The sequence below is a fragment of the Mirounga angustirostris genome, unplaced genomic scaffold (assembly GCF_029215605.1).
Source record: "Mirounga angustirostris isolate CCGP_5_RB_7025 unplaced genomic scaffold, mMirAng1.0.hap1 SCAF_5, whole genome shotgun sequence".
Lineage (NCBI taxonomy): Eukaryota > Metazoa > Chordata > Mammalia > Carnivora > Phocidae > Mirounga > Mirounga angustirostris.
The window spans coordinates 117,425,505-117,446,812 of record NW_026991713.1 but is presented as its reverse complement, the minus strand read 5'-3'; positions in this window follow the sequence as shown (position 1 = coordinate 117,446,812).

Sequence of the window (21,308 nt, the reverse complement as noted above, 5' to 3'; positions counted from 1 at the left end):
ATAATTTTCCATCTGGTCCCTGGACTGTGCCTGATGATTGAACTGCCTGGCCATAGGTGTTCTGTGCTTGAGAGCATGGACACAGAAGCATTGGCCTACAGCCTATTGGACCATACCAGCAGTGCCTGGACCCATGTAAGCTGTCCTCACACTGATCAGGGCAAAGTCCAGGGCCAGCTGAGCTAACAATTTTTAACGTATCAGAAATGCATACACCCAACTTAAATGATTTGTTGCTTTCTGACCAGTGGGAAAATATTTGTAACGCACTTTGGACAGTGCTTCTGTGCTCCACACACCAAACTTAAAACACGTAAATGTCAATTGGCAAACATGAAAGGATTCTCATAGGATAAGAGCAGCAAGGAATGTTTCTCTGGACAATTTAAACTCCAACTCAGCCATTGACAGTTATCCTTTTGAGAAATGATTTTGTCCTTTCCTTTTCATTTCATATATAAATATGAAATATTTTGTTTCATATAGCTGGCATGAGACAGTTTGGAACACATAGATTTAACATGTAGTTATTTTATACTCTTTAAAAAGCAGTTAAGTCAGTCAGTATGTATTTATTAAGTGCCTATCATTTACCAGGCACTGTGCTGGGTCCTGTGGAAAGAAAGACAAAATTCCTGCTCTGAAAGAGATTTTAAATCTCGAAGGGTGACAGACCTACAAGCAACCAGTCACATTAGAATGTGAAAAAAAGTTATCTTGGAGCTGTGAACAGAATATAATAGGAAATCAAGGAAGGAGTACTTAGGCCTGCCCCATTAAATAGCCATTGCTTACCTTGGCTATGTCAGCCAGCTTCCATACCTGCTAAGATAGCATTACTAATTAGCTGTTGACATTGAACACTAGGAAGAAAAATTGTGCCCCAATTTAGAAGGTTAATACGCACCAGTTTAGCTGCCACTTCACAATCTTGTTTTCAAACCATTTCCTTTGACAATGACTAGCTCATTCCCACACTGTTAATCTGAATTAACATTTTCAGGAACAGTCATTCCTACTGAGGAATCACTTTTTCTGAAACATGCATAATTAGGATCTAGTTATGTAATTCCTTTGTGATGACAGGGTGTTTTCCAACTTATATATTTTAAAAAAGGACCATTTCAAGAGGACCTGGAGGCTGATACCCTATGTCCTTCTCTGAAAACTTCCTGTTCTTTTAATTAGGAACATGCTGCATCTTTAGTTATTTTAATTATTCTATTTGTTAAATCCGACTCACAGTTAAGAATATCCATATATTGTCTGATTAGCTAGAATTCTGATTTTCAAATGTGGGAATTCCTGAGACTTTTAAATCTAAGGCAGTAGACCAAGATCCCAAACTTCCTCCTATTCTGATAAGCTTCCATTTGAGATTTAAGAATGCAATGAAACTTTCTGCCGCTTCAAGTAGGGCTGAGCCTACTTTTAGTAACTTTAAGAAGCTGGAGTTAAAAAAGTATTTGTGGACAGGGGATCTTTTTCTCCCATTCTGTTTACTTCCAGCTTCCCACCTTCACCCTTTCCATTTTAAACAAGTATTTTAATGAATACCAGGCATCTCAGAAATCAGTGTTCAGGAAAGAAGTCGCTGGCGTTAAAAATCACCGCCACTCAACGGGGGGCAAAATTGCTGGGGGCTGCTGCGGTCACTGCAGTGCGCACCTGACGTCTCCCTGCTGACAGCGGATCCGGCCTCGGAGGGAGCGCATTGCACATTTTGCTCCAGCCGGGAAGCGGCGGGCGGCGGGCACTCCCAGCAGGGCACAACCTCGCGGTGCAAAGCGCTGCAGAGCGCCGCAGGCGCACGGAGCCAATCACTCTGCCCCAAAGATGGCCGGGACAAACGCTCCAGGGACAACTTCAGCCATCCCAGAACCTCCTGAAGATCCCTCATGTGGTTCCTCCGCAGAAATTGTCTTCTATTTTTGGTCCCCAGGAGAACTTCAGAGAACGGGGAAAGTTGGGTGGCTACTGAGGCCTCTTTCAAGAGTAAGGATTTGGAGTATGGCAAAGATTCAAACTGTGGGCCTAACACTGATGATCTCTAGGATCTCTGCGCAGAGTTCTGACCATCGCAGCCTCAGACCCAGAACCCAAGGGCAGGGTATCGCGCATCTAGAGCCCAGTCTGGGCCTTGACCCCTTTCTCTGGTTCCGGGAGCCTTCGTCCAGCCGTGGCGGAAAATCCCCCAGGTTCACGCAGGGCGGGGAATTCGGTGGAGAAGGCCCGGTCCCTTTGATTCTTTTGCAGCAACTTCTCAGTACACACGGCGGCGGGCTGGACGTCTGCTCAGAGTAGGCGACAGGCATCCTTGGCGGACCAAAGCGGACTCCTTCCTAGGACCTGTCGGCGGGAGTGGAGGACCCTGAGAGGACCCTTCCTGTCCCCACCCCGCCTCCTTCCTATAGGAGGTGAAAATCAGCCCTCCGTCAGGGTTTACTCCTCTCCTTCTCCTAAACCTCCAGCTCAGCTTTTTAAAGGCGTCCAGAGCATCCTGAAACTTTGGGGAAAGAGAGTGCGCAACTCTCGCTCTCCCACGGCCCCTATCACGTTAATCCGTTTCCTTCAAACTCGCGGTGGGTAGTATCCTCGCCCCAACCTGGAAGCGAGCGCCCCCGGCTGTTCACGGCAGCCCCTCGGCGCCTGTTTGCAGGGAGCTCGGTTTCTGGCTCGTCGCAGATCCAGCTGCGGTTCTGACCAGTTCCCAGCCTCTCGAGGCACACGGGCGCGTGCACACACACGCGCTCACACTCCCGCTCACACTCCCGCGTCCTCGCTCCCGGCACCCCACCCTCCGAGCCGCTCCTCCGCGGGGTGGGGGTGGGGGTGGGTGACGTCAGGACTGCAGTCCCGAGGAGAGCGGCTGGAGAGGGTTGCGCGCTCCTTGCCTAGGAAGCTGGAGGCGCACTCCAGCAGACGCCGCTCCCGCGCTCCTCCCTCTCTTCTGCACCCGCTGTCACGCTGCCCGCCGGCGGGGGAGCATCGCGAGCCTCCAGGTGAATTGAAAGTCGTTTCCGGGGGAGGACGGAGAGGGGTGCTGCAGTCCTGGCATGCACTGAAAACTGCAACTCGGACAGAAACGACCCGGCGGAGGAGCGGGCGCGCGGCGCCGTGCGCAGCCTCCCCGGGCTGCTGGAGGCGGCCGCTGCACAGCTCACAGCCGAGCGCGGCGGCAGGACCTCGGCCCCGGGACGCCGGCCCTGGGCGCGCTCGCCCGGGAGAGACCCCCAGTCCTGCGCATTTCGCAGCTGCGCCGGTGTGGGGAATGCGCGCGCGGTGGCTCCAGGTCGCCGCCGAGCAGCTGCCTGTGGGAGAGAGAGGCGAGGCGAGGGGGCGGCAGCCTCGGCCCGAAGTAAGTGCAGCAGAAGTTTGCGTCGTTTTCCCCGCCGCTCCCCTTGACAGAGTGGGAAGCACATCTCCTCCCCTCGTTCTCTGAGGATACGGAGGGCAGACTTGGGAGACAGGCTCGCCCGGGAGACAAAGTGAGCGTTACCAGAGCGGGGCGAGGACCCTGGGAGGGCAAAGGCACGGAGGGACCCCGATAGGGTGAGGGGTGCCAGAGGAGGAGACCCCAGCTGGGGTGAGGGACGCGAAAGGAGCCCGACCCAGGAGATCTCAGAATGGGAGGGATCGGGGGACGGGGGAGGGGAGTGAAGGTGGAGGTAGTCACGCCTATTCTGGTGACCTTGGCGTGCCCCCCTGGAATGGCGAGCCGGGGGCTTGTCCGAGGTTGCAGACAGTGCGACTAGGATATTGCGTGGCTTCTCACCCGGGGCTGCGCCGAGGCCATCGCGCCTCCGGACGCTGGACGGCGGGGGCAAGAGGAGCGAGAAGCCGGCGCGAGGCGGCGACGCTGGAGGGTGGGGACGCCGGCGAGTCCGGACCCGCCGCTCGGAGCGCGAGGTTTGGGGTCCTCTGAGACGCTCCACCTCGACGGAGGAGACCCCGGTCGAGGGAGGAGGCGGGTGTGAGGCTTCAGGTCGCTGCAGTTGCTGTTGGGCGTCTCGGGAGCCTCGGTGGCGAGTGCTCGTAATTGGGCGGCTTCTCCGAGGGCGAGCGCGCTCAAAGCAGGCTGACCGGCGGCGGCGGGCCCCCGGCTGCTCCCCGCTGCGCCTCCGCCCGTCCCCCGAGTCTGCAGGCTCTTCCCCGCCGCGACGAGGGCCGGGCGCCCCCGGGGTTGCCGGAGACCCTAGCTTTCTGCTCGCTCGTTCTCGGGGCACGTTCAGCTCTTTGGGGCTCTCTCATCTCTAACCGGACTCCCGGAGGAGGTTCTGTCCTTTAACGGACCAAACTTCTAATGGGGAAAAAAAAGTTCATGGAAGCCGCGCGCCTCCCTCGGCGCAGAGCCCCGCAGAGGGTAGGCGAGGGCGCCACGGGCCGGCTCGTCCACCCTCTTCTCACCTGGGGAGGGCTCTCAGGGAATTTTGTACAAAATGTGATGCGATTATTCTGGGAAGGCAACGGAGGCATCTTCTTCTAGAGTAGGACTGTTTGTGCCTAGGACACCGGGATCCCACCCAGCTTCTGGGACCAAGGGTAGATCCACTTTGGGGGAAGAAGGAGATGGTTAACTAAATCCCATCTTTTAAAAAGTCATTCCCGATGCATCCTGATTATCCAGTTTCATTTACTCGGATTCATTTATTTATTCATGCAAAACACTTTATGAGGCTCAATGTGTGCCAGGCATTGTGTTAGATGCCGGGGCAATAGAAATGACTGATGTATGGTTCCAGTACTCAGGGAGCTCACAGTCTGTGAGAGCAGTGATCGGGAAAGAAGATGGGAAAAATACATGTCCTACAGAAAAGGGCAGGTGCTACCTGGTTTTCACCAGTGACTCACTCTGGGCTCATTAACTGTGGAGCCCAGCATCTGCTATATTTCATCCTCCCTGAAGGCAGGGACACTATCATTCATGTTTGATGCTCAGAGGCCAACACTGTGCCAAGCACATAGTAGGTCATTGATAAAGTCTGTTAAATGAATGGATGAAAGGATAAACTATTCATAGTGAAAAGTGTCTTAAAGGTAATCATGCTGTATAGTAGGCCCCCTTATCAGCAGAGGAGGGAATACTTCCCAGAGCCCCAGTAGATGTCTCAAACCTTGGAGATAGTACTGAACCCTATATTTACTGTGTTTTTTTCCTATACATAATACTTATGATAAAGTTTGATTTGTAAATTATGCAAGTAAGAGATTAACAATAACATGATAAAATAGAACACTTATAACAGTATACTGCAATAAAGTTATGTGAATGTGGTCTCTCTCTCTCAAAATATCTTACTGTACTGTTCTCACCCTTCTTCTTGGGGAGATGTGAGATGATAAAATACCTACCCAATGAGATGAAGTCATTGTGACATGGCATTAGGCTACTCACTGACCTTTTGACCAAACCTCTGTGGGTAACTGAAGCCTTGGAAAGTAAACCTATGTGTAAGGGGTGGGAGGTTACCGTCTGGGGGGACAATAAAGAAGAAAAAGAATGAGTTGAAAGGGAAAGAAATCAAGGGAGCTGGGGAGGGCAAGAGAAAAAAAAAAAAAGGTAGGGCTCGTGAACATTTGGAAGTATATATTCTTTAACAAACACCTTTTGTCTTCCATGTTAACCCAGTGGAAATTAGCAGCACCCAACTCATTGCGCTCTCTCTCTGAAATACCTGCATCTCTGTGGATATTTGGATTATAACTTCTTTAGAGCAAGTCCTCTGTTAATTACCGTGTGGAGGTCATGATGCCGTGTTCATGTGGATATGTTGATAATATGGTGATTTGGATGTGTCTAGCATAGTGGAACAGGTTGATGAAAGCATACATTAGAATTACCAAAATAATTCCTTCAAACGTTTTATAATATTTTGCTATTTAATGTGCAAATTTCTACTTGTGTATTTTAACCTATTTAATTTAAACTTGATTAAAATACTTATACATAGATTTTACCAATGAAGATTAAACACATATGCACACTCTCCTTGGCTTAAGTAATTGAACTCATTACACAGGTAGAAGGTGGGAAATTCCTAGGTGAATGATAAGGGTTTTATCCCCATTAATTTAATTTTACTATTTTTACCAGGAAACTAAAACTTCATATTTTTTAATTATGTGTACAACAGAATTACTTACTTTTTTTTTTTTTTAAGATTTTTATTTATTTATCTGACAGAGAGAGAGACAGGAGAGAGGGAACACAAGTAGGGGGAGTGGGAGAGGGAGAAGCAGGCTTCCCGCCGAGCAGGGAGCCCGATGCGGGGCTCGATCCCAGGATCCTGGGATCATGACCTGAGCCGAAGGCAACCGCTTAACCGACTGAGCCACCCAGGCGCCCCAGAATTACTTACTTTTTTTAAAACCAGTATTTGTCAACAGTAATAATTATTTGGTGATTTGAGTCAAGAGTTTATAGGCAATAATCCTGGATTTAGTTATTGGAACCTTTTTACTGCAATGTGAGTTGGGGCCATCCTAGAATTTTTATAAACGTCATTTTCTCTACTTAGGAAACAAGATTATTTTACTTAAATGATTTAATTAGCCATTTAGAATCAGAATATGTCAATGTAGAGCATGCTATTTTTAGACATTGTATTCTGTGGTTGATGTCATTAATTTAGTGTATCAAACTGACAAGCAATTTGTAATTAATAAATAGAAAATAACCCATATTTTCCATTATTCGGTATTTTGAAGGTGTTTTAGGACATTATCAGAGTTCTAGGAAGAGTATTGTGATTGTGGACAATGTACGGTGATTAAAAATTGTATTTTAGAAGTAAATATAAATAAATACTAAAAACGGGTAGCTCAACTTTGGGATTCTTTTTTTTTTTTTTTTAAGATTTTATTTATTTGCAAGAGAGAGAATGAGAGACAGAGAGCATGAGAGGGAGGAGCAGACTCCCTGCTGAGCAGGGAGCCCGATGTGGGACTCGATCCCGGGACTCCAGGATCATGACCTGAGCCGAAGGCAGTCGCTTAACCGACTGAGCCACCCAGGCGCCCAACTTTGGGATTCTTTAACCAAACACAGAAATGTTTCTTCTGTGGTGGATATCTGACTTGAATTATTATAAGAATTGCATTGTTAGATCAAGTGACTCTTAGACTGAAACTTGCAGATTTGACAAGGAGTACATTCTAGAAGGCAGGACTTTATTTTGGAAATGTAGTTAGGGTACCAAGATGCTGAGGTTACAGGAGTGTGAGGTCATAGATTACTGAGCTTAGAAATTATCTAGCTTTGTTTTCACAGATGAGAAAATTGGGGCCTAGAAAGGTGAAGGATCTAAATTTCCCAGTATCACACTCATATGCCTAGGAGTCCCATATATTGTCCACTGCAGGCTTGACAAGAAGTCATGCCCTGAGGGCACCTCAACACAGGGGCAACTTCATGGGTCTGCTATCCTTGGATTTCCTCTTTTCTCTCCCTCCAGCTCACATCCTCTCCTTGGTCCCACCTCTGAGAGGGGTCCCATCTGCTAACCTCCTCCTCTCCCTGTTCCTGCTGCTTTTCCAGGTCCTTCACAGGACAGAGCAGTGAAGGACTTGGTCAGGGGTCCATGACTTCCAGCCTCACACACAGTTCTCACCACCTGCCTTGCTACCAGCTTAGATAAAGCCTCTACCATTTCTCACCTGGATTATTGCAGTGGCTCCTTCTTTCTCTGCTCTCATCCTTGCCCCAGGCCAAAGTCTAGGTTCAACACACAGCCAGAACAATATTACCAACACTGAAGTCAGGTCACGCTACTCCTTTGCTTACATTTTACATCCTCCCATCTTACTCTTACATTTCATTTACACCTTCCCATTTCTTTTAGACTAAAGAAAATGATCTAGCCCCTTCTAGCCCTTCTGACTTCTGCTTCCCCACAATCACAATGTTTCTGCCACTGATGTCTAATGTCTTCCTGCCTCCTATTCCTACAACACACTACATATGCTCTCTCCTAAGCAACTTTGAACTTGTTCTACCCTTTGCCTGGAATGCTCTCCCTTAAACACCTACTTGGCACTTTTTCACTCCCTTCAAATCTTTTTTTTTTTTTCTTTTTGAGAGAGAGAGTGGGAGAGAGCACATGAGCCTGGTGGCATGGGGTACAGAGGGAGAGGAGAGAAAGAATCTTTAAGTAGGCTCCATCTCAGCGTGGAGCCCCTCCTGGGGCTTGACCTCACAACCCTGAGATCATGACCTGAGCTGAAACCAAGAGTCAGTTGCTTAACTGACTGAGCCCAGGCACTCCCCTTCAAATCTTTCCTTAAATTCCTCTTCTCACTAGGGCTTCTCTTGGCTACCCTATTTAAGATTACACCCCTCTAACTTTCAATCCCTCTTTCTTGCACGAATTTCCCTTTAACTTGTGTGACTATAAATACCATATATCCTATTCAAGTATGTTTTGTGTTTCTCTGTGCACCTGGCATGCAGTACATGCTTAATTAGTATAAGACATTATTCTTATGGTGTCATCTATGGTCTCCTGGCCTTTTAGTCTCTCCTTTGACCAAGTCCTTCCTAAATGGGTCAAGGGTCTTCTTCTGAGGGATCACATTGTATTTCTTAAATGGCAGTGTCAGTGGGAGACTGGGAAGAGTGGCATTCCAGGTGTCAAAAGTGGAGATCAGGGCCAAATTGGAAAACAGAACTGTTCCTGGAACATTATTTCTTAATGGAGTCACCTACTGAAGTCAGGATTAAGAACAGGAACATGAGGGATACCTGGGTGGCACAGTTGGTTAAGCATCTGCCTTCAGCTCAGGTCATGATCCCAGGGTCTTGGGATCAAGTCCCAGTTTGGGCTCCTTGCTCAGCGGGGAGCCTGCTTCTCCCTATACCTGCTGCTCCCCCTGCTTGCTCTCTCTCTCTCTCTCAGTCTCTGACAAATAAATAAATAAAATCTTAAAAAAAGAACAGAAACATAAGAGGAAACTGAGAGAGATTTCATATGTCATCTAGTTGACCACCCAGCTGGATTTTCACTACTTCTCTTTTTCTTATCTCTTGCTACTGGGTTTTCTTCTTGCTTGTCTTGACAGGACTATTCTCTCTGGTTGTCCTGAGGAGGACTTATGAAGCCATATCAATTAACCAATGAGACACTACATGAAAAAATAATAATTAAATAAAACGATTCCTGTAAAGCTATCCCAAGGGCTAGGAACAGCCTCTGCTCAGTAACGTTCCTTAATTGCTTAAAAATAGGCTGTACCTATTTAATGCAGTGTTGGCTGAACTGATAGGATATTTTTATGGGTTCTACCAGGATATTGTGAGCAGATATAGTTCCTGTGTGTTAAAGTTGGGTACCCTATTATATTTCTATAAAATTACCATACTAAACTCTGCAGCTTGTAATACCTACTAGCTCAGAGCAGTCTTGAGCTCGGGGCAACTTGTAAAGTTGACTTAACAGGCCGTCTTTTCAGTCCTAAGTGCTCATAATGGTTTTGCTTTAACAGAGAAAGATGTTATATTGTGCCCATTTTTTTGCTCTAGAAATAGGAAGAGAGCCTTGGGTTTCGTGCTTGTAGGTTACCAGTTCTGTTCTTAGCGCTCTCTGTGACCTTGTCCAATTTACGTTAGTTTAGAGTAGCTTTTCTGGAGCCAGGAAAAGTTACCACAGCAGCAAAAATGGGGCCAACAACCTTGAACTATAGCCATAGGAAATCCATTGTCTTTTAACTATGAAATATGCAGCCAAAGCAACTCTTCCGAAGAGACTGTGTATGTATGTGTGTCGTGGGGCGGGGGGGCAGTTGGTGGTGGTTCGAACTCAAGGATAGAAACGCAAACTATCATAACAATGAAAATAGAGAGGGAGTGACTTTTAGCTTTTCAAACAACTGGTATACACCTAATTTTTTGCCTAGCTTACAAACACATTTTGTTCTTTTTTTTAAGATTTTTTATTGTTATGTTAATCCCCATACATTACATCATTAGTTTTAGATGAAGTGTTCCATGATTCATTGTTTGTGCATAACACCCAGTGCTCCATGCAGAACGTGCCCTCTTTAATACCCATCACCAGGCTAACCCATCCTCCCACCCCCCTCCCCTCTAGAACCCTCAGTTTGTTTTTCAGAGTCCATCATCTCTCATGGTTCGTCTCCCCCTCTGATTTCCCCCCTTCATTCTTCCCCTCCTGCTATCTTCTTCTTTTTTTTTTCTTAACATATATTGCATTATTTGTTTCAAAACACATTTTGTTCTTAATGGTTTTCATAAGTAGGTTGTTTGGAAATGTTTTTCTCATAGAAACAATGTTAGGTGTGGAATTTAGGTTCCCAGATGCCTTGGGAAAAGCCTATTTAATTCATTGCTGAGCGTTAAAAAATGATACTATAGTTTGATTTTTTTATATGGGAAAATGAGTATTAATTTCTAATGAACAAAATCCTAATTTCTATCATGTTACACCATGAAGATCTAGGTTGGCAGTTTTTAAGTAGTCTCTCTCTTGGCTCCTTACAGGTTTGTTCAGCAGAACAGAATACAGTTGGCCCTTGAACAATGTGGGGTTAGGGGTACTGACCCCCATGTAGTAAAAAATCTGCATATAACTTTTGACTCCCCCAAAACTTAACCATTTGACTCCCCCAAAACTTAACCAATAGCCTGCTGTTGGATGGAAGCCTTACCTATAACATAAAGTCAATTAACACATATTTTGTATGTTATATGTATTATGTACTGTATTCTTATAATAAGGAAGCTAGAGAAAAGAAAATGTTATTAAGGAAATCATAAGGAAGAGAAAATGCACTTACAGTACTATACAGTACAAAATCCGTGTATAAGGGGATCCACACAGTTCAAGCATACGTTGTCCAAGGGTCAACTGTGTGTATTATTTATTTATAAGTTTTTAAAAACAAATTTATAAAATCATGTTAAATTAACAAAGCGTAAATAAATTTTAAAAATGCCTATCGACACGAAGTATGTAGACATCATTGAGAATTAAGATTCATGCAAGGCAAATATCAGTGTTGCTGTTCTCCTAGCCTCCCACTCTGAGGCCTCTGCTGTGACCCCATTCTGCACAGGATAAGGGTGCTTAGTTTGTTAAAAACTCGTTGAAAGTTTTGATGCCAGTTTTCTCAATCTCACCTGTGTCCTTTGCTCACCAGATCTGTAAGATTGGATGCTGGCATCTAGGACCCCTTGTAGAAGACGTAAAGCAATTATCCTTTTCTCTTCCTTCTCTATCCTTCTCTCTACTTTGTCCTCCTTCCCTCTGTCTTGCAGTCTTCCTCTCCTTCCTTTTGGCTTCATTTTCTAGTTAAACCTCAGCATCCTGGTCCTTCAAGTACCTTTATGCAAAGTGGGATCTGCCCTCCCTCTAGTGGTGATCAGAAAATCTTCCCTTCCCATTGCCTCCCCCTCTGTCCCCAGATTTATTGAGATGTAATTGACATAACATTGTGTTAGTTTCAGATATACAAAGTATAACATCTTCATCATGCCACATAATTACCATTTCTTTTTTTGTAGTGAGAACATTTTAAAATGGACTTTCTTAACAATCCATTGCCTAGGTTAACACCAGGAGCTTGTTTTTACCTACTTCAGTCTTGGCAATGGCTGGGTCCTTCAACTAACAGCAGCGTCCAGAGACCTGGGCCTGGAGATTCTCCTGGCAGACACTCATGCATAGAATGGGTGTCCCAGCAGAGTAGGGGAAGGGGGCAGGGGGATCAGAGACAGTCACTGTGAGGACCCCAAACATCACCTTATGTACTTCCCTATCTATTCCATTTCTAGCTTAGTACCACGGTGTCCTACCTACACATTCCCAGTGGACCAGAAAGCAGGTTCAAAGCTTCTTCCTTACCCTCTCTTTTCCGAAAAAGAGATTTTCAGAAGGTTTCATTTAGACGTGTGCTTGGTTTCTGGAAGAGGGAAAATTGTAAATATTTTTATGATAGTTGACTTCACCATGCTATCAATTGGTTCACAAAACTCTTGAAAATATAATAATTAGCTCTCATGAATCTGTACAAGCTGGCTTCCACAGTCTACTTTTTTCATTGTGAACAGTCATGTATAGGATATAAGTTTTCTTCTTGTCTTCTCCTTCTCCTAACCGCCACCCCCCCTCCCCCGGACCCTTGCCTTTTTCACTCAGTGAATCATAGAAAAAAATTGTATAGATCCAAGAGTCATCACATTTGTTCTATAAAGGTCCAGATAATAAATAAATATTTTAGACTTTGCAGTCCACATTTAGTTTTTGTCACATACTTTTTTTTTTTTTTTTTTAACAGCCCTTTGAAAATGTAAAAACTATTCTAAACTACAGGGCAGGACAAAAACCAAAAAAAATTTTAAAAAAGCTGAAGTTTAGACTGGGCCTATGGGTTTTAGTTTGCTGACCCCTGGAATAGATGATCAGGGTAGATCTTTGGAAATTTTAATTTCAGAAATTTGAAATTTATAATTTATAAATGTATAATTTAAAAATAATATATAATGTACATTAGATTATATATATTTCAGAGAAAAAATCCAGACTGGGTGAAGTTATCCTGAGCATTTCACTATAGGACCCAAGCTTGGGTCTCTGTTGGAAGAATGAGGTCTCTGGGAATTGGGGGTAGGAAGAGGTGAGGACACTGAAGATGGTGAGCTCAATGGTAAATAAGGAAAAGCATGGCCTCTGGGAATGTTTTTTTCCTCTCTCTTTCTAAAAAAAAACAAAACAAAAACAAAACCCAGTTTTTATTGAGATATAATTCATATATTATAAAATTCATCCATTTAAAGTATACAGTTCAGTTTTTTTTAGTGTATTCATAGGCTTATGTAGTGATCATCACTATCTCATTTTAGAACATTTTCATCTCCCCTAAAAGAAATTCATACCATTTGCCATTCCCTTCCTACCTGCCTGCTCGGCCTGCTCTGCCAGGTCCTGGAAACCACTTACCTACTTTCTGTCTCTATGGATTTGCTCATTCTGGATACTTCATATAAATGGAATCATAAATATGTGGCCTTTTGTGACTGGCTTCTTTCACTTAGTATAATGTATTCAAGGCCCATCCATGTTGTATCAATACTTCATTTCTTTTTATTGCCAAATAATAGTCCATTACATGGATAGACCACATTTTATTTATCCATTCATCAGTTGATGGATATCAGGGTTATTTCCAATTTCTGGCTATTACAAATTATGCTGTTCGGAAGAGTTGTATACAAGTCTTTGTATGGATATACATTTTCATTTCTCTTGGATGGATATCTAGGAGTGGAATTGTTGGGTGATATGATAACTTAGGTTTAGCATTTTGAGGAACTGCCAAACTGGTTTCCAAAAAGGCTGCATCATTTTACATTCTCACCAGCAGTATATGAGGGTTCCATTTTCTCCATATTCTCGCCAATACTTGGCTCTTGTTTTTGATTACAACCATCCCAGTGGTGTGAAATGTATCTCATTGTGGTTTTGATTTGCATTTCCTTAATGACTAATGGCAATAGATAAATGTCTATTTAAATACATTATCCATTTTTTAATGATTTATTTATTTATTTATTTATTTATTTATTTATTTGAGAGAGAGAGTGGGGAGAGTGGGCGGAGGAGAGGGACAAGAAGGAAGCAGACTCCCTGCTGAGCGGGGAGTCTGATGCAGGCTTGATCCCTCAACCGACCTGAGACCCAGACCCGAGCAGAAATCAAGAGACTGATGCTCAACAGACTACGCCATCCACATGATCCACATGGTCCATTTTGCAATAGAATTGTCTTTTTATTTTTGGTTTGTAAGTTGTCTAGATATAAGTTCCTTGTCAGATGATATGATTTGCAATATTTTCTCCTTTTATGTGGGTTGTCTTTTCACTTTAATGATTGTTTAGTTTACAGAAGTTTTGATATTTTGATTAAGTACAATTTATCTATTTTTTTCTTTTGTCCTTCCTTCCTTCCTTCCTTCTTTCCTTCCTTCCTTCCTTCCTTCCTTCCTTCCTTCCTTCCTTCCTTCCTTCCTTCCTTCCTTTCTTCCATCTTTTTCTATTGCCCTGGCTAGAACCTGCAGAACAATGTTAAATAGAGAGATGATATTGGATATCTTTGTCTTGTTTTTGATTTTAGGGGGAAAGCATTCAGTCTTTTGCTGTTAAGTATAATGATTTCTGTGGGTTTTGCATAGATGCCTTTTATCAGGTTGAAGAAGTTCCTTTTCGTTTCCTGGTTTGTTGAGTGTTTCCATTATAAAATGGTATTGGATTTCGGGAAATGCTTTTTCTGTGTTTATTGAGATGATCATATGATCTTTGTTCTTTATTCTATTAAAGTGATATATTACATTAATCAGATGTTAAGCCAACATTGCATTCCTGGGATAAATTCCACTTGGTCATGTTGTACGATCCTTTTTATATGTTGCTGCATTTAGTTTGTTGGTATTTGTTAAGGATTTTTCTGTCTATATTCATAAGGGATATTGGTCTGTAATTCTCTTTCCTAGTGATATCTTCATCTCGTTTGGGTATCAGTGTTAATAGTGGCATCTCCTCTCCTGTCCTTCATTCTCAATATTGCTATTCTAGCTACTTCAGGGACAGTACAAATGCAAGATGAGAAGAGGAGGGAGTCAGGGGTGTTGTGGATCCCAGGCAGCAGCATGGATATGGGGAAGAAAACCCCAACAAGATCTACAGAGGACACAGGATTCTTGGTTGCCACATGGACACCAAGCTCGGGCCTTACTTTTGGGAATATCTTATGTATAGGATGTGTTCTATTCTGTTCTCTTTATGCATATATTCACTCAGAATATTAATAGGTGTTAGAGAAGTACATTTAAATTTATAAGTTTAAATAGGTGTGGTTCCTATCCTATGAGGACACAGAGGTTAAAGGGGTAGGCAGATACAATAAAATAATCACAAATTAAATATAACAGTACAGCTGTATTCAAGACGATGAAGGGGAGGGTTCTGGTGCCTTGAGAGTGGGTAATCAGGGAATTTGGTTGAGTGTTCTGGTAGAATGAGCCAGACCACCATGGCCTGCAAGTCCAGGCTGCAGGCCTGCATCATTATCCTCAAAGCAAGTGGTATGTTTTCACTTTTTAAATTTCCTTGTCTGGATTCATCACTCATTTTTTGTTTCATGTTTTCCTGAAAGAAGGAGATGCCACTCATTATTTCTGCTCTTTCCATTTATTTTAGGTTTTTACTTTTATGAGGCTCAGAGTGAAGACAAGGGGGAAATGGAATAGAATGAGGGATGGAAAGATGGTTTCAGGCTGGTCTTAGTAGGAAGGGAGAGGGCGCCTGGGTGGCTCAGTTGGTTAAGCGACTGCCTTCAGCTCAGGTCATGATCCTGGAGTCCCTGGATCAAGTCCCACATCGGGCTCCCTGCTCAGCAGGGGGTCTGCTTCTCCCTCTGATCCTCTCCCCTCTCATGCTCTCTCTCACCCTCTCTCTCTCAAATAAATAAATAAAATCTTAAAAAAAAAAAAAAGAAGAAGGAAGGGAGAAAGAGAAGATGACAAGGTTATGTTTGTTTAAGGGTAGAAGAAAAAGGATGGGAGCTGGAAGGAAGAATGAGCATGCATCTGGCCCACTCCCCTGATTTTACAGGTGGACATATAGGCCCAGAAACATCGGGTGACTTCCCTGCTCATCTAGCCTGAGGCAGCAGAGCTGGGACACCCGCTCCACCTGCCCGCCTCCCTTTTGAGTGCTTTTTCCTCTGATGGGCACTGTTTCTCAAGCTGAGCTCTAAAGGAAAAGAAGCTGTTGGTCAGGTAGAGAATGCAGGGAAGGAGGCTTCAGGTAGAGGGGCTGATACGCAAAGTCCTTGGGGGAGGAGAAAGCTTGAATGCAGACATCAAAAATGGCCACTCTGTTTGGAGCACAGGCGGGGAGAAATGAGGGGAGAAATGAGGTAGGGGTCTCCTCACAAAGAGTCTTGGAGGTTGGTAAGGAGTGTGGATCTAGTCGGAGCCCAGCGCAAATAGTTTTAAGGAGAGGAGTAACGTGAAAAGATTGATGTATTGGGAAGATGACTTGCTACTTTGTGGAGAAGTTAAATGGGGCCAGAGCAGAGGTAGACCATCCAGGTATGACTCTGTGGAAGGTGACGTGGGCAAGAAGTGGACAGAAGAGAGATTTGGTTTGCAGTTAGAATTGATAGGACTTATCGACAGATGAATGGATAAAGAAGATGTGGTATATATATAATGGAATATTATGCAGCCATCAAAAGGAATGAGATCTTGCCATTCGCAATGACGTGGATGGAACTAGAGGGTGTTATGCTGAGCGAAGTAAGTCAATCAGAGAAAGACATGTATCATATGACCTCACTGATATGAGGAATTCTTAATCTCAGGAAACAAACTGAGGGTTGTTGGAGTGGGGGGCGTGGGAGGGATGGGGTGGCTGGGTGATAGACATTGGGGAAGGTATGTGCTATGGTGAGCACTGTGAATTGTGCAAGACTGATGAATCACAGACCTGTACCTCTGAAACAAATAATACATTATATGTTAAAAAAAAAAAGAAGATTGAAGGGGGGAATCAGAGGGAGAGATGAACCATGAGAGACTATGGACTCTGAGAAACAAACTGAGGGTTCTAGAAGGGAAGGGGTGGGGGGATGGGTTAGCCTGGTGATGGGTATTAAGGAGGGCACATTCTGCATGGAGCACTGGGTGTTATACGCAAACAACGAATCGTGGAACACTACATCAAAAACTAATGATGTAATGTATGGTGATTAATATAACATAAAAAAAAAGAATTGATAGGACTTGCAGATGTTACCTTTAAGGCATCAGGGGACTTCCCAGAGGAAGTTGGATGTGCTTAGACTAGAGAAAGAGGCAGGAGGCAGTGCAGATCCTCCCGAGGGAGCTGGGTTTTTCTGGAAGTAGATGTATGAGCTCTCTCTGAAGCTGCCCCACCAGCAGTGGGGGAAAATTCCCAGGGAAAAAGAAACTTCGGTCCACCTGAAATGCCCTTATTTCTTTTGTGATGGACAAATGTTTACTTGTTCTTCAATGCCTGTCTCAAATACTACCTCTCTGTGAAACTTCAAGTTAGTTATGTAACACTTCTATAGCATTTATGATGCCTATCTAGCCCTTGTTACTATGTCTATATAGCTCTTACTGTGCCTAAAGTGCTATCATTATTTCTGTTTAACACACAGCAATATGGGGACTCCTGGGTGGCTCAGTCAGTTGAGTTTCTGACTTTGGCTTAGGTCATGATCTCAGGGCCTTGGGATCAAGCCCCGCATCTGGCTCTGGGCTCTGTGCCGAGTGCAGAGTCGGCTTGTCCCTCTCCTTCTGCACCCGCCCCCCATGCACTCTCTCTCTCAAATAAATCAATAAAATCTTTAAAAAAATACACAGCCATATGAAGCACAGAGAGATTAGTCACCAAGAAGTGGCCTGGTTCCACAGACCCATGCTTAGCCACTTGGCTGTGTTGCTTCTTTCTGGGAGCTCTCTGTGTAGAATTACTGACTTCTTCTCTCGCTTCCAGTGACCTCTTGGCATATTGTGTGAAGAGTTAATTTTTTGAATGTTTTTCTGTGAACAAATTGAAGGCAGGGACTGTGTTATTTACTTTCACGTCTTCAGGTTTGGGCATATAATAGATGCAGAATGAGGGAATGAATGAATGAACAAACATGAATGAATGAATGATGTCTGAGGGAATAAGAAAGTAAAGTAGCAGGAGTAGAATAGGGCCTTTCCGTAACCTTCTGCAGCCTGCATTTTTCTAGGGCAAAGAATCCCTGAGCTGCATTATAATTCAGGCCAGCATAATCTCTGGCTTTTCCTCATATTGTTTTAGAATTTCCATTAATGCTTTGTTGTATTCTAATCAAATAATGCTATTCTCATTTAAACAGATGATGAAGGTCCTGCTCTGGCAGGTATTATGCTCTTTAAACACAGTTGCTCTGTTGTCACCAAGGACATTTCTGCATCTGATATTGATTTAAATATTCAGTTATGAATGTCATGAAGACAACTTTATTTATAGCTAATGAGGATTGTATTGGCTGAATAAACTGGCAATGTGAACAATGTAGTGTATGCTTGTTAATTCAATATGAATGAAGAGAATAGCCTCGATCAGCATTCACAGGCTTTTTGTTCTGTACTGATACGAAATTGAAAAATATTGTGTGTTATAGTGAAAGTGTTTTTGGAAAATTCATTATATTTTGCAGATGATTCATGTTGTGTTGAACTTTCACTCAAATTCAGATTTTTACAGATTTATACAATATATATTTATAAATACAGATTTATACAGGTTGAACTTTCACTCAAATTCAGATTTATACAGGTGCCTTGATTTTGAGAAGTATGTTTTACAAAACCCGAATTGCAGAATAGATACATTAGAAACAAAGTCTGTTACAAAAGAATAGTTGGGTAGTTCATCAAATATCTATGGAGTGGGTATGAGTTTAGGAGACTGGGTCACCATCTACTCTTCTCATTGTCCAGGATTCTGATCAATAATGCAAACCAACCGGGTAAGATTGCTGGCCAGATGGAAAATATAAGTAGGGATTTTGTTTGTATAATCTTCAATGCAGAGTTTTGTGAAATCTGTATTAGAGTATGTGCTTTAGGCTTCATTCCAAGTGGGACTTTTTACTTCTACTCTTTATTAAGAATTAGGCCCCACAAGCTCAAGTGTGCTTGTAAGAGATGGAAGGACTAGATATTCAGAGTGGGCCCTGATACCACCTGCTTGGATGTGGAAGAGGCTGACAGGCTCTTTCCAGAGGAAGATGTGGCAGAACAATGCCCCTTCCCTGCCCACCCAGTGTCCACATCCTAATTCCCAAAAGCTGTGAATATTTTACCTTACATGGCAAAAGAGACTTTGTGGATATGATTATGTTAAAGATCTTGAGGGAGGATATTATCCTGGATTATTCAGGTGGCCCCATTATAATCACAAGGGTCTTTTTAAGAGGGAGCAGGAAGGTCACAGAGAAAGATGTGATGACAGAAGCAGACATTGAAGTGATGGAGGGCCACAAGTTGCGTGATGTGGACCATCTATAGGAGATGGAAAAGGGAAAGAAGCAGATTCTTTCCTAGAGCCTCTGGAAGGAACACAGCCCTGCCAACACCCTGATTTAGCCCTCTGAGACTTCTGACCTACAGAATTCTAAGATAATGAAGTTCTGTTGTTTTAAGCCACTCACTTTGTGGTCATTTTTTACAGCAGTGATAAAAAACCAATACAGAAGGTTTGGTGGGGGGGGTTGTCCAGATGTGCCTACCACATGGAAGAAGAAGTAAGGAAGAGTCCTCTGGGTCCATGTGAAAGATGATGTACCCCTACCCACTAGTGAAACATTGTCCAGGGAATAGCAAGCTTCAACAGATCAAACCAACCACTCTTCCCTCTTGGGAAAGAATGATTAAGCTGATTAAGACATCTTAATGGGGACAAATTAAACTCCGGGAATTAAAGACTTACTGATGGGAGAGCCAAGCCCAGGAGAGCCAAGATGGGAGAGCCAAGCCCAGGATGATCACTATCAGGAAATCTGGAAATGGCAGATCGGTGGGTCAAATGTCACTTCTGTTGTCTGCCGACACCCATGAGCCGGCCTATGGCTGCCATCCAAAAGCAATACCTCGCACTTTCCAAATTTCACCTGAGGTTCTCTCAGTGGTAAACTTTTCATAGGGACTTTGCAGGCAAGGGAGAAGTGTAGCTTCTAGACTTTACCCCTCTGAAGCTCAAGGGCTGAAGCGTACAAGGTTATCCACACTATCTGGCACAGAGGGTGAAGGCAAAATGGTGGCAGAAGTTTGTTTGCCTCTGTATAGTTTGAGGGAGGAACATGGAAAAAGGAGCATAAATATCCCTCCATCCAACCCCCAGCTCCTTTGTTCTCTTGACCTGTTGGGGTGGGGCTGTAGCCACCATTATGGGACCAGTGAATGAATGGGCTGGCAAATTCTTTTGTTACTGCAAAGCTATGCAGTAAACTCCGTCCCAAAGAGAGAGGAGGTGGATGTGAAATTGAATACTAGTGGGTAAATTTAAAATGATTGTGTTGTAATGTAACCGCAACTTAGCAGGTAACTATTCTGAAGCTACATTATTTCAAGGGCATTTTTCTTTGAAGCTTTTAACAAATAATTTAAGCCAAATTAATATTCATTGCAAGTGTCAGAAGCAGTTGAATTTTATTTTCATAGGGCCTTTGAACTTCTATGTTTACTGTGAAAGATCAAATGTTATGCCATTATTTCTACTTTTAAAATTTGATGAAGTTGCACATGTAACTGTAATCTAATTATTAATAGTTATAAATACCATTTAATTAAATAACGCATGCCTTATTTCTTATTGCTCTCAATCGACTATTTTCAGATGATTTGCATATTACCTATTCAATCTTTAATTGCCTCTTAAGAGTATAGAATTGCTCCTGGTATGCTAAAAGCAGCAAAGAAAGGGGTGGTTGGGGTGGAGGGCAGCAGGTAGGCATTTGGTTCTGTATGTAATCTCAGAGGATGAAGGTGTGGAACAGCCAGTGTTAACAACAGGAGGTCAGTAGGAGTCTACAAATTGGGCAGGGAGGGAAGCCAAGTCAAGCCAGGGTTTCTAATTGTGATCTAGGGGTTTGGAAAAGAGTGAGGGAAGGATATATCATGGATTAATTGACATAGCAGATGATAGGAGTGCAGAGAGCAAGCTGCTAGGGGATCACTGAATAGTACTGTTTGAAGCTATCATACTTTGGACTGCATTTACCTGCTCAGGTATCTGGGATGGCTCTTGCAAGCCCATCGTGCACAGGTTCTGGTCTGTAAAACCATGTTCATTTGGCTTTTTGCCCTTGGCTCTCATACTGAGACATTTCTCCATTTCTAAGACCATAAGGCCAGTATCAAGAGCTGTTGGTTTCCATGCACAGTCACTAATCATTTCAGTTTTATTTTATCATCAGAAATTTTGTTTTTGTACTTCCAGCAGATTCATCTGATTCTTACCCAGGCGGACTATCATGGACCAGAAGGCAGATCCAAATACCATTCTTCTCTAAAAATGCATCGATCAGCAAACATTTTAAAAGCCCTTTTCCTGTTTACCAGCATCATAGGAATGATCATTTCAATAGTCATGACCATTCTACAGATCATGTTTTCAGTTAATATCGAAGTTCTGCTCTTCTATGGTCTAATTATTAAGGTTCTGCCAGATTTTTCTCCTTCTAGGAGCTTGTGTTGATTTGCATGGTGATATTTTTGTCATTATCATCATT